Source organism: Bombyx mori, chromosome 3 (genome assembly GCF_030269925.1).
Source record: "Bombyx mori chromosome 3, ASM3026992v2".
NCBI classification, from domain to species: Eukaryota; Metazoa; Arthropoda; class Insecta; order Lepidoptera; family Bombycidae; genus Bombyx; species Bombyx mori.
The window spans coordinates 7,070,176-7,084,081 of record NC_085109.1 but is presented as its reverse complement, the minus strand read 5'-3'; the positions used below and the strand labels follow the sequence as shown (position 1 = coordinate 7,084,081).

General features: G+C 39.0%; 1 protein-coding gene across 1 annotated transcript in view; it reads right to left on the bottom strand.

The window, feature by feature from the left end:
- LOC101741552 (protein gooseberry-neuro) overlaps positions 1-13,906 on the bottom strand; it is a 169,847-nt gene that overhangs the window by 79,948 nt on the left and 75,993 nt on the right. The window lies entirely within an intron of this gene.

Genomic DNA, 13,906 nt, shown 5'->3' with positions numbered 1-13,906 from the left:
TTACTTGTCGGCTGGTTCGAACCTGAATCGAGTTGAAGGTTGGATGCCAAGAGTATTTTATATGCTTGCTTTTTTTTAAAAACAACACCCTATTCCATACCTGATATGATCAAATTGATGACACTTCAGAGTGTGTTTTTTTTATTGAATAATATCTAGCATTGCAGTTGCAACCGGTTACAATGTATATCGTATGTTATTTTAATAATTCAAGTTTGAATTTGTGATTAAACTAAATACTATTACTATAAGTGTATGTAACTAGTCTGGCCATAAATACTGTCACATAAAAACTTTTCTTTTTTTTCAACTCTTTAATTATTTTGAATTTGGAACATGTATATTCTTTTTAAAACTTCTTTCGATTTTGCGCCATTTCACATATTTTTTCGTGTTCATTATCAAATTACAATATAGGATGGGGTGTTAAAGAAAATAGGATTGCAGTGATCGCCTTGCACAAAGTGGGTATGGAGCCGTCGGTCATATTCCAACCACTTCAAAAGCTTGGTATCAGCCGTAGGTTCGTATATCGTACTATCAACAGATTCAATAACAGTTCGTCTGTTAAAGATCATAAAAGATCGGGACGACCGCGTGCTGTTAGAACTACAAAGGCTGATAATGCTGTTAAAGCCAGAATTCGTCGAACCCCATTAGGAAGCAAAAAATCTAATCGCGAGAAATGAAGGTTCCTGCTAAGAATCTGACGTGTATTATAAAACAAGACCTGAAGCTCGATGCTTATCATCGATATACAGGACATGCCTTAAATCAATATGTACAATTAAAGAGAAGGAACGATCGAAACGCCTTCTATCGCGATACGTAGGTGAAAGGCACAGAAATATGAGGATATTTTCAGGATAGGATTTTGAGGATAGGAGGATAAATTAAATTTACCGATGAAAAACAATTTCATGATTGAAGAACACTATAGTAAGCAAAATGATAAAGTGTACGCTCACAGTTATAAAGAAACTGCTCAAGTGGGCGAAAAGGTACAACGTGGTCATCATCCTGCGTCAGTAATGGTTTGGTGGGGCGTGTCTTATCAAGGAGTCACAAAACTACGTTTTGGAAAAAAAGGAGTGAAAACTTTAGCCAAAGTGTACCCAGATACAGTCTTGGATCGTGTTGTGAAAAATCTCGGCAATACACTTTTTAAAAATATACCATGGAATTTCCAGCAGGACTTTGCACCTGGTCACAAGGCACAAACTACCCAGGCCTGGCTTGAAACCAACAGGACTCTATAAGAGCTGAATACTGACTGGCTCTCACCTAGCCCAGACCTTAACCCTTTAGACTTTAGGTTATGGTCAATTTTAGAGGACATGGCTTGCTCTAAACGACACGGTGACATTGAGTCTCTTAAAAGATCTTTGGAGCAAGCAGTGGCGAAATTTTCTTTAAAAACAGTGCGTAAATTCATAGATTCATGGCCAAACAGATTAAAGGCCTGTAAAGAAGCCAAGGAAGGCCACTTCAAATAAAAAATTTTTTTTGCTGAGCCTTTATTAAATATTTATTTATTTATTTGGGAAACCAACATTACAATACAAACATATAATATTTTAAAAAATAGTTAAAACAATAACCAAACATGTTTCCACTATCAAAATCACATATGAGTAGAAAGTGAACAGAGAAGAGAAATTTAGAAATTTAAGTTTACACCAAAAAAACAAAAGCATATTACATTACTTCATATAAAAAAAATGCATTTTCATAAAAATTTGTAACAGAACTTATGGCTGGACTAGGTATTTATATCTTGTTGAAACGGATTAGTGTTGAATTATATTTAATAGGTAAAGCACCTTCACAGATTGTTGGTTCGATACACTATTTATCATAGAAGAGTGCTTTCGGGAATCGTTTTTGACGATCCCGAATTGTGCCTTTTTATTATCACATTAACCGCCGTCTGCCGTCAGGGCAGAATTCACACATATAGCTTGAAACTGCAATATTAATTTACAGTGATTTTTTAGTGTTAACCGATTACGTTAGGCCATAGACATCTACTACGTAAACACCGCTACACACATGCGGACTCAAAAGACATCCTACCACGAGTAAATTATAAATATCAGCAAAAACAAAATGTGGTACCAAATTAAAATCGTTAACGAGTCCGGAATAAATTCTCTGGTAACCAAACCAAAGAGAGTATACCTTTGCAATTAGGCTTGAATTACATTGGGTATGTTTCGATACACGGTCGAATTGTACAGAGTTCTGAGACCGACGCTTATCCACACGTCGACTGCACGCGGTAGGTATTGCTCTATAGCCAAGGCCTCGTTCCAAAGGTAGGTATTCTTACTAATGTTGCCATGTTCAATACTTTATAGTGGGTTATTACTTTAACGTCACTATTATTGTTCTAAGTCTAGTGTGCAGAGACGGATTATCCGTAAGGCAAACTAGGCACGTGCCTAGGGGCGTGTAGTTACAAAGGGCGCGTGAGCTCAGAATTTTTAAATAAATAAAGAAAATAAAATATCGACGATTATGAACTAAATGCTGATCTATAATCTAAATGTATAATATATTATATTGCACTAGCATCGATATACGCGTATTATGCGTATACTCGTATATAATGGGATCTACGCGGATGAAATCGCGGGACGTTCTCTAGTGATATATTCATAACACACCATCATCTGTCAACACACATATACATTAAGGCTATTCTACTATACTATTTCCCATAGCAGAGAGGAATCATGAATTTCGATGTTCGTTCTGTCGTCCCTCTTGATTTCTTCACAGTTATAACGTCATAAATGGCTTTATACTATAAATAAGCAAGGACCGGTCAGTTCACAACACCCTTTACTTCAAGACATGCATTACAGGTAAAAGTAAAGAAATTCTTGGTACGAAGTAAGATCCTCACACTGGTGAAACTGGTAATAGTTGTCGAATATTCCATTATTGCAAGCGAGCCAGGCTTCTATGTACCCATTTATACAATTAGTGAATAAGTATTTCAAATAAACTTAAGTCAGGACATTTAGCAAAATGAATTATATATCGAAGGGTGAAAGGCTCCTCTCCTGTAAAGTTGCAAAAATATCACTTAAACTAAATTGCTTTTCACCCCTCGATATATATGTATAACGAATTGGTAAAATGAAACTGTTTCAAGTATTTTATCAGATTTTTAATGTTTTTAAATCGAATATAAATACTTTAACGGGAATATCTGATCCATCGCTCCATTTTGACAATAGCTGGTATTGTATTTCAGGCTTCAGGCGGATAACGTGTAATTAAGCAGTCAAACACAATCCCTTCATAGAAACGAACAATAGACGTAGTATATATGCGTCAGAGCTAATTAATATACATATGTTTGTTAATATATTAAGTTGAAATATTAAGTTAGGCATTTTTAAGGGTGCTTTCAAGGCTCACGATCGAACTATTTCGGGGATGAAGTAATTAGTTTGTCGTATTATAGGGAAAACTTTCGTTAGTATTAAATTGTTTTCTAAGGGCTAATGAAATGCGAATTTAAATGAACTAGAGGTCCCGCAGTAGTCGAAATTCGACTATAATTAATTGGAATTGTAAGTTTGTACACTATTATGATTGTATTTTATACTTCTAGAGTCACAAATTTCGCTAAGGCTACTTTATAAAAAAATATTAATAAAGGCAAACAATATTTAATCTATTCTTTATTTGACAACAGACGTCAAGAACAAAAGTTTGACAATAAATAGCATGCATGCCTGTGTGCGTCAAATTTAGTGTATGTAGTGTGTATAATGTTTTCTTTATTGATTTAATGTATCTTTTATGCATTATTTAAAAAAAATATTAGCATTGTGCACTTCTTCTCTATATTCTATATAAGTGTGGAAAATTTCATACTCCTCCGTCCGGGCAATTTTCGTAAAAAGGGATACAAAGTTTTTGCTTCACGTATTAATATATAGATTGTTTCATATTTAGGAACATTAGATATGGAAGACGCTAATCGCAAAATCGTCGCGAAATGTCTATTTTGAAGACTTAGATAGTCGATAGTCGCTCTTTAATAAATTAATAGTATTTGAGTTGTATCAATGATTTGTCAAGTTTCCAATAGGTTTATTAGGTTTATTATCAATAAGGTTAGTGATCAGTAAGTAATATTCTGTTTTTTTTTTAATTCTCGTGATTTAACTTAGAACACCGTAACTTTTATTTTTCGGGGAGGGGGCCGAACTTAGTTTTTTTTTTTATTGCCCTTGTAGGCAGACGAGCATACGGCCCACCTGATGGTGAGTGGTTACCGTCGCCCATGGACTTCAGCAATGCCAGGGGCAGAGCCAAGCCGCTACATACCTGCCTGCTTAGTGTGGAGTGTTGACGCCTAGGGGACGCACGATGTACTGTATGGACTCCCTTTGCACTCTCTCGCCTGACGTCCGATGTTCGCTTAGGGTAAGAATCTGAGCAGGGTAGGGGGATTCCTCTGGTCAACACTACAACCAGATTCGCGGGGCCACCTCAAGGACGCCCAATTGACGGGTCTTCGAGTTGATCGTTGACGAACAACGACACCAGTCTCCGTGGTACGGCGGTCAGTCAGGCCGCCCGGCGTAACCGCTGGAAGGATACCCCTCTGGGTCAGAACCAGCCTGCTAGGTCGGATACGCGATACACCGCCGACCAGGTTCCTCTTCCATAGTGCGTCCGGCGACGACAGCGCAGACAACATTACGGAGCAGACGTCGCATCCTCCGTTGCATCCTCCTGGTGCCAGCACACAAGAGTGAAGGTACCTTGCGGTGCAGCCTCGACCCCCTCAGGTCGCCCTGTGATTATCATTGGGAGGCGACTGCGGCAAGGCGATCGCAATTATACTGAGTCTGGAAATGTTCTCATAGACACAAATCAGCTTTAAAATAAATTCTGGATAATATTTTATACCGATTTTTTTTATTGCCCTTGTAAGCAGACGAGCATACGGCCCACCTGATGGTGACTGGTTACCGTCGCCCATGGACTTTAGCAATGCCAGAGGCAGAGCCAAGCCGCTGCCTACCGCTTAATACTCTCCACAAGCCTCTTTTCGCGAATTGTAAACTTAGTAACTTGAAACAGCTTCTATGGTCAAGTCTCGTGTTTATTATTTCCGACATTTGGAATATTTTACATTATAATATGGATGAAGAAGTTTTTATTCGTCGACATGACGATTTCTTGCAATGCCATTTTGTTTTGAAAAATACATTTATTTACGAAACTTAAACATTAATGTCAAGGAGTAAATGTAGTTTTAATTCACGATAATTTAATTTTAGTGGATTAGTAAGGATGGTACAAACTTAGTGTTATAGTAATGTTGATCCGACATTTGACTTAAAATATGGTGACCTTGTCATTTACATTCAAAGTCCTTGAAATTTCAAGGGTGACGTCCTTTGAGAATTCCTGGCCTGGCCTCCCTTCTTTATGTTACATCTGAATTCTCAATTATTCAGCTGGAATTTTAATAAAGTTTTACGTTAAGAGATTGTGTTAAATCTCATCGCTTAAATGTAATAGGCGGGTAACAAATTGGAGTTTTTACTTACTTAAAAGAATCCAATTTTAATCCGACTTTGAGTTGTATTATCGATAAAACAATGCAAAAAATATTATTAATGATTGTCAAAGACTGCCATTAATGAATTAATTAGTAGTAACAACAAAGAAACTGATTTTTCGGAAGAGCTCATAGCCCACCTGGTGTTAAGTGATTACCGGAGTCCATAGACATCTGCAACGTAAATGCCGCCACCCACCTTGCAATATGAGTTCTAAGGTCTCAGTATAGTTACAACGGCTGCCCCTACCTTCAAATCGAAACACATTACTGCTTTACGGCAGAAATAGGCAGGATGGTGATATCTATCCGTACGGACTCACAATATGTCCTACCACTAGTCATTACGCAAATTATAATTTTTGCGGGTTTGATTTTTATTAGACAATGTTATTCCTTCACCGTGGAAGTCAATCGTGAACATTTGTTAAATATATATTTCATTAGAAAAATTGGTACCCCGCTGTGGGATTCGAACACCGGTGCATCGCTACATACGAATGCATCGGACGTCTCATCCTTTTGGCCCCGACGAATCTGTCTGGAGTAAAAGTGAAGTACTCAAAACAAGTACAATGTCGCCAGCCTACCCGGACTTCAGGTCGAAGATTCAAGTGTATTGAAATAATATCAATCCCGCCTTTCATACTTTAAACTGCTTTGCTGCAGAAATGTCGTAAGTGAAGTACTGATGAAGTAATCGAATTCCACCTAAATAGGTTAACAAAATTGTTATGAAAATATGAGTCGCGCGTCTACAAGCGTATCTGGAACCAAAAATCTTGTAGAAAATGTATAATAAACATACGTAACGCACGTTGATTGGTGTAAATTATTGTTATTTCATTTAAAAAAAAAAAGAATAATTCACCATCACTTATATTCGTGGTCGCCCTACAGTACGTACGTCCAAACCACTACTAAGTACCTATATGAATTAGGGAAAATCAGGATAAGAAATCTAAAAACGATTGTATAAATGTAAATTAAACGACATTTCTGATAAAAGTCAAAATTATAGACATAACCTTATGAGTCAAAGTAGCCAGTGGGTTATTTTGTTCATTTTAATTTATTATTTTGTTCGTAGTACACAATAATTATTGCAATCTATTACAGAATTGTCACAAGCGTTCCGTCGTAGCCATTGACAGTGGTATCTTTAGGTATAGTGGAAAAGTTGAATAGAAAACGTGATTGAACTTCGTTTTTTCCATAAAAACTATTCTTGATAGCAAAAAGTTTTCGGTAAGGCACACGCGTGGGAACCGCGTTGTCGAGTTTCTGACGCGTCCGTCCGGTCTAGGATTAGATAATACATGGATATGCCATTGAATTAAAATAAAAATTTAATTGAAATAAAACAATGAAATTCAATTAAGAACCAATCATGTTTTTAGTTTTTTTTTTTTTTTTTTTATTTGTTTTTTCTTTCCTTAATATTTAGTACGTATAAAGGTATTTGGCTTTTCAGAACATTGTGGTAAAATTATCATTATATGAAAACAATATCGACCATGTCTACGGCTTAAGCATTCCACAACACCTCCGGATGGCGATGAGAAAAATCGTGCCACCATTTTAATTGGACATGACGAATGAAGTTTACTGGAAAAACGGGGCGGAGACTGTTTGTGGAGGCGGATGCGACACGTTTTTATTTCTTACCAGACGCCATTATTATCACATTGTCTGTTCATTCAACAAAGTAACAACGATGATGTGATCAACGCGCCGAATTAAACGAATTCCTGAAGAATAATAAAAATGAGAATTATGTAATTTTTTTTTACACTGTTTGACTTATCCTTTTGCTTGAAAGATCAGGGAGCATTTGTAACCGCGTTGTTATTTTATTTGGGTTACAAATTTGAATACCGAAAATCTTCGTAGCTATAGGAGACCTGGTGCTTAGAAGCCAGGAAATTAATTAAGATCAGGAATCGGAGAAATGTAGGGAAAACAAGTAAGTAAGTAAGCACTGCTACGAATGGATGGTGTATAACTAACAGGAAGGAATCTCAAATATCTCGGCTGTAGACCTGTGTTTTGTCAGTGTTAGTGGCAAGTGGTTACTGGAGCCCATAGACATCTACAACGTAAATGCGCCACCCACCTTGAGATATAAGTTCTAAGATCTCAAGTATAGTTACAACGGCTGCCCGACCCTTCAAACCGAAACGCATTACTGCTTCACGGCAGAAATAGGCAGGGTGGTGGTACCTATCCGCGTGGACTCACAAGAGGCCCTACCGCCAGTAAAAATATTATATTATATTAAATATTATAGTGTAAGATCTTAATTAGCGATGGATGCTGAAACTAATCATTATGTTTTTACTTACAAACATATTATTAAGTAACAAGTTCACATGGAAGTCACATATGATTTAAGACGTGAAATTCCTAATCGATTTTTTTTTTGTGTCGATTGTTACAATGAATTACTTGTTCGGTTTCCGGTATATTATGAATGCTTACTAACTTTTTTTTCTTATTCGCGTATCGGGCAATCGATGTTTAACAACTACCAAAACATGTAAAACTCTCTCGTCGATTGTTCTCACACTAAAATGCGTGAGAACGAAAAAAATCTTAGAATTGAATTATTGACTAACTGTCGGCAATTAAGCATTTAAAAATGGCAGCGACAGTTATAGCCGGCTGGACGTTAACGCAGGTGGATCGTGGGTATCGCTTTTAGGGGCGTCAAAAATCGTTAGTAATCGGTCGTCGGCTTTAGTTTTTCGGGAAAACTGATCGGACACCGAATTACCGATTGATTTTCACAGCGGATAATGCACGCACGTGGCTACTTCTCTGACTTAGTGTTGATTCGACACACTGTCGCTGCTCTCTGATTGAGCTGTGGTTACTGTCGCGACAGGTGATTTTCAATTAATTATTTTGTAGACAAATCCTGCATTCGAGCTTGTACGACTGTTCGATTGTAAATATAGACAGGATGATGGTATTAGAAGATAGCGGTATAGCGTTGGTCCTAGCATCGCTGACGTCCTTGAGCGACGGTGAGCAATTGTCCGGATGCTCGTCTGCCCATTCTTCTTCTTCTTCTTCTTCTGAGTCGGTCTCGTCATTGCTGAAGGTCATGTCTAATTTGAAATGTGGACTACTCGATGCTTCCCCACGTCTTCCTGTCCTCCGCGGTCTTTATAGCCTCGGTTATTGGCAGGCCGGTGAGCGTCTTTACCAGATCGGACCAGCGGGTAGGTGAGCGTCCGCGTGATCTTCACCCGTCAACCTGACCAACTACCATCAGCTTCTCTAAGTTATCGGGGCCTCTACGAGCGACGTGGCCAAAGTACCTGAGAATATGTTGGAAGCAGATAGCGGACCGTCTTGTGGTCTGCCCATTAGCATGAGCATATTAGCAATAAGAACTTCTACATGCACGAGATTACAATCTTTGTATACAAGCAGTAAATTTAGGGGATCTGAGGTGCGGTGGCATTTAAGACGTGGGGAGAAGAGATAGGCATTCTATCTGAAGCCATTGCGGTCATCGACAATGTGTTTCCAGAGATCTTCTTTGCCACGTACCATCCGGCTATGGAATGAGCTCCCCAGTGCTCCACGGAGCGCTATGACATGTCCTTCTTCAAACGAGGCTTGTGGAGAGTATTAAGCGGTAGGCAGCGGCCTGGCTCTGCCCATGGCTTTGCTGAAGTCCATGGGCGACGGTAACCACTTACTATCAGGTGGGCCGTATGCTTGTCTGCCTACAAGGGCAATTAAAAAAAAAAACGATAGCGATTCGAATTTACTAATAGAAACTGTAGAAGGCTCGAGAGGTTGCGTACTTGTGTCTCCTAATAATTACTAGTTAGGCTACTTTTGATGTAGTTTTTTAATATGAATCTAATACTGGTGCAAATGAGCAGATGAGATCACAATGTCAACTTCATAGCCCACCTTTAACCATATGTTGAGAGTTTAGTGGTGCATCAAATACGTTAGCGTTAGTTCTGGCAAGAGCAATGCTTCGATGAATCTACCGCCGGATTGGCATTGCGACCCCCTGAGAAGATCGGGCGAGGAACCCAATGAGTTGTGTCTATAGGCTAGCTTGCACGCCGAACTCTTAGTCGAAGTTGGACGAGAGCGGTGACTGGTACCTGGAGAGCCTAAAAACACCGATAGGGGATCCGGAAAATGCGATAAGGCTTGCGTTGGGCGACGGTGGCTTTGCTGTTATACCGTCGCACATGACGGGTCAGATAGTTAGAGGTGACCACGGCAAGAGAGTTATTGCGTAGCGCCTTTTCGAAGAAACACTCTGACATTGTTTTCTGATTCTTATGTATTTATTCTAATTGAAGGTGGTTGTGCAGATTTGCATTTCTCACTCACATACGACGGTGCTCCGATGGCTATCCTGCAGAGACGGGATTAGATGACCTGGAGAGAGTTAATGTGTGTGCGGGAGCGAATACTACACTTGCATAGGTCATGATTTTTTTTAATAATAATAAACATTTTCAACAGTATCACTGCGATAAGTTGGTAATTATTTAGGTTATGGTAAAAAAATGGGTCATTTTAACCTCATTATCTTTCAGTCACATATTTTTTTTATTTTATTGCCCTTGTAGGCGGACGAGCATACGGCCCACCTGAAGGTGAGTGGTTACCGTCGCCCATGGATTTCAGCAATGGCAGGGGCAGAGCCAGGCCGCTGCCTACCGCTAAAATAGTTTAAAAATAAAAAATAAATTATTCATAAATTAAATAGCATACATTTAAATTTTTGAGACCCCGAGTATGAGTCTTGAATATTCATTAAATTATTCACAAAAAATTGCTGTGGCTTCAGTTACTTGAACAGAAAGCTGTTTAGTAGCGTATCGAAGTAATTTGCCTGGCAAAAATTAACAATCACCCAAGAATATTTCGACGACGGCACTTGACGTTACCAAGGCGTCCATTATCGGTTCTCACGAGAAATCATCCGGCGGCATTTCGATAGAATGTCTACAGAATTCTTCAACAAATGCGAAAGTCGTGCATATCCATTGATCATTGGACCAAAAAAGTCAACACGGACTGTTTCTTTCCTTTTTATGAAATTTTAGTTTCAGTGGAACAAAAATACGACGCGAATACTTTTTATACAGTGACCGCGACATGTCGTTAAGTCACAAAAACAACATTTTCGTTCTTTTGATTTATTCTACGCTGAATTTTGCTAGTTTGTTTGTTGTAGTAGTCGGATTTTTGTTTGTCGAGAAAATTTCTCTTGTCGCTTCGGCTTCAATTATTGGAAATAATCTATAAAATAACATCTTTCATTATCCCCTGTGACGTGTATTACAAAAGAGCAGACATTCGTTCCAAGTTTTTGTTTCACATTTTGACAGTGCGTCAGGAATTGTAATTTTGTGCTGAATAAAAGGAACGAGGGTGTCGACACGGCGTTTTGTTAGCCAATCAACAATGGCCTTAAAGACTTTCGAGACCTCATACTGTGACCCTTTAAATGAAAGCGTTCTGTTCCTTGTTTTGGACAAATTATTAGTCTGGTTTAGCATAGAGAGAACAACAATCGCTCGTGATTCCTGTAAGCGTTCTTTTGATGGTAACAATGATTTATTTATAATACGTGAGTCATCGGTAGCCATTAGTCTTGCATATTGTCTTTAGTAGTTGTAGTCGACAGCGTGGAGCGTCCTCGCAGCTGGAAAGCTTTGCGTGTTTACAAACATTTTATTGAGGTGTTGTGTTTAATGGCTTCTTTGGGATGTGTGTATTATTGTGCTGCTGACAATGATTTAGCGTGTATGATTGTAAGGTATATGAAAATTAACGTATTTTTTCACTATATAACAATTTAGGCTATGTTTAAACAGATGATTTATCAAAACTAGTATCCGAAAAATTATCGAAGTTCCCATATACCCATGTTTTTTTTTTATGAATCATGGCTTACTGCTGAACTAGAGGCCTTTCCAGTTTCTATAGGACAGGTGGGCGAGCAAAGGCTCAGTCAGGAGTAATAGAATTTGCTAACAGCTGCCTGAGCGCCTCCAAAGGAGACCTGATAGCTCAAGAGCAATTGTTTCGCAAATCGGAACTATCGGATCGAAATCGCGACCCGTGGAGAAGATCCGGCGAGAAACTCAGCGGGCTGATGGATGGGTTAAGTTGAACGTCGAACTCTTTGCCGAGTTCGACGAGTAGAGTTGTCGAGGTCCCTAAGCCTGTTCTTAGCGTTAGAGCTGAGGGCGTCTAATGCAAGAGTTAATGAATCTAATGGCTCCTGCGTGATCAGGATTCGGTGAGTAGTCAACGGCGGCAACGATAAGGTGATTATCATGTCGCATTGCCTTATCGAAGTAAAGTTTCGAAGCTGACTTTGTGTGTTTTCCTATCGATTCGAGGCCCAGGTCGTCGTGTAAGTCGACGTTCCTCACGAATCACGGAGTCTCGACGGCTAACCTGCAAAAACGGGATTGTAGGGATTGGAGGGTGTCTATGTGTGTGCGAGCCGCATGAGCGAACACCACACTCGCGTAAGTCACAACGGGCCTTATGCAAGTTTTGTAAAGTGTCCCTTGTCGCCCTTATTTCGAAGGGACATTTTACTTTGCTTACAGATTATGGGGTTACCCACCATGTCGCGGTAATTCTCATAGTACAAAAGATATTTGACAGATACCTGAATTTCGCTAACGATATATTAAATATATTTTTTTTGTTGCTTAGATGGGTGGATGATCTCACGGCCCACCTGATGTTAAGTGGTAACCGGAGCCCATAGACATCTAAACAACGTAAATGCCGTCATCCACCTTGAGATATAAGTTCCAAGGTCTCAGTACAGTACAACGGTTGCCACATCCTTCCAACCGAAACGTATTATTGCTTCACGGCAGTAATAGGCCACCACGGTGGTGGTACCTACTCGCGCGGACTCACAAGACATCCTACCGCTAGTCCAGTGTATACAAGTTCCGAACAACAACGCTTGGACCATCAGTCTACTGAGAAATAGCATCCACTCGGCGGAAGATCTTCCCACAAATTTGCAATCTGCAAAATTGCATCAAACAAAATCTTTTACTGAAAATTGAGCGGAAACGATAAGGGTACCTTGACGTGTAATATTAAACGATTTCCATTAAAGTAAAAGAGTCTCTATTAGTACCATGGAACAAACCTAAAAAAACTGATTTAGCGAACACATTAAATAGCTAGGAGTAAAACCAGAGCGCAATTTTAATACCCTGACAAATATTATAATCGACAGCGTCGTGGGGTCTTACTTTGAATGTATTGAAAACTTATACCGCCTGAATTTGCTTAGGTGCATCAACAAGGGCTCAGAGATCCACTAAAGCCGCCTTCACTCTAAACATGTCTTGTCAGATCCCTCGGATCTGATCTCGGTGCTTTTAGACTCGTCAAGAACTGGTCAGCATCCTCGTCGAATATGACGGAAAATTCGCCGAGTAGCCTAGCTTATAGACACAACCGACTCAGTTTCTCAGCGATTCCGCTCCGGTGGTAGATTCAATAAAGCACTGCTCTTGCTAGGTAGGGCCAGTGTTAGCAATTCTTTCAGATTGAGCCTGTTAGTTCACTTACTTCACTTAGTCCATGAGTAGCTGGAATAGCCCGTTAGTTTACCAGTGATTTGGTAAGGAAATACATAGGATCCTAGTAACACATCACTTCTCCACAGAGAACTGAGATGATGATGAAACTATTTACCTGTTGCATCGTTGTGTTTCACTAAACAAAGAAGAAGCAAGAAGCAAATCAGGCAGCCTGCCTTATACCAGCGTTCTTTGATCAGGGATCAGATAATCGCCTTAGGAATTTTTAGAAAGATTTAGTCGGAAATAATGTTTCGATTTAACAGCGATGGATGAAAAAGGACGAAATAATTAGTAGGTACCTATTAGTTAGTGCTTTAGGGTAGGTAGGTTTACTAAAAGAGGAGACAGAAAAATCTATCTGTCAAGCGTTAATGTGCATCAGTATTTTTGGGGGTAAAGTATGAAATACCTTATTTGACTGAAAAATTGAGATTAGTTTTTTTTAACATATTTTTTAAATCAAAATCTACCATTATTATCTATACATTGCTGCCATCTAATAAGAAGGTCATTTATGCCTTTGCGATCGAATTCTGGTGATCTATATTCTATAAACTCTGTGAAAGCATTTTGTACTGTCTCCTGGGAAGAAAACTTTATATCACGTAGAAAATTGTCCAAATCACGATAAAAATGGTAATCTGTTGGAGCAAGGTCTGGCGAATACGGAGGGTGACGAATGGTTTCTAAT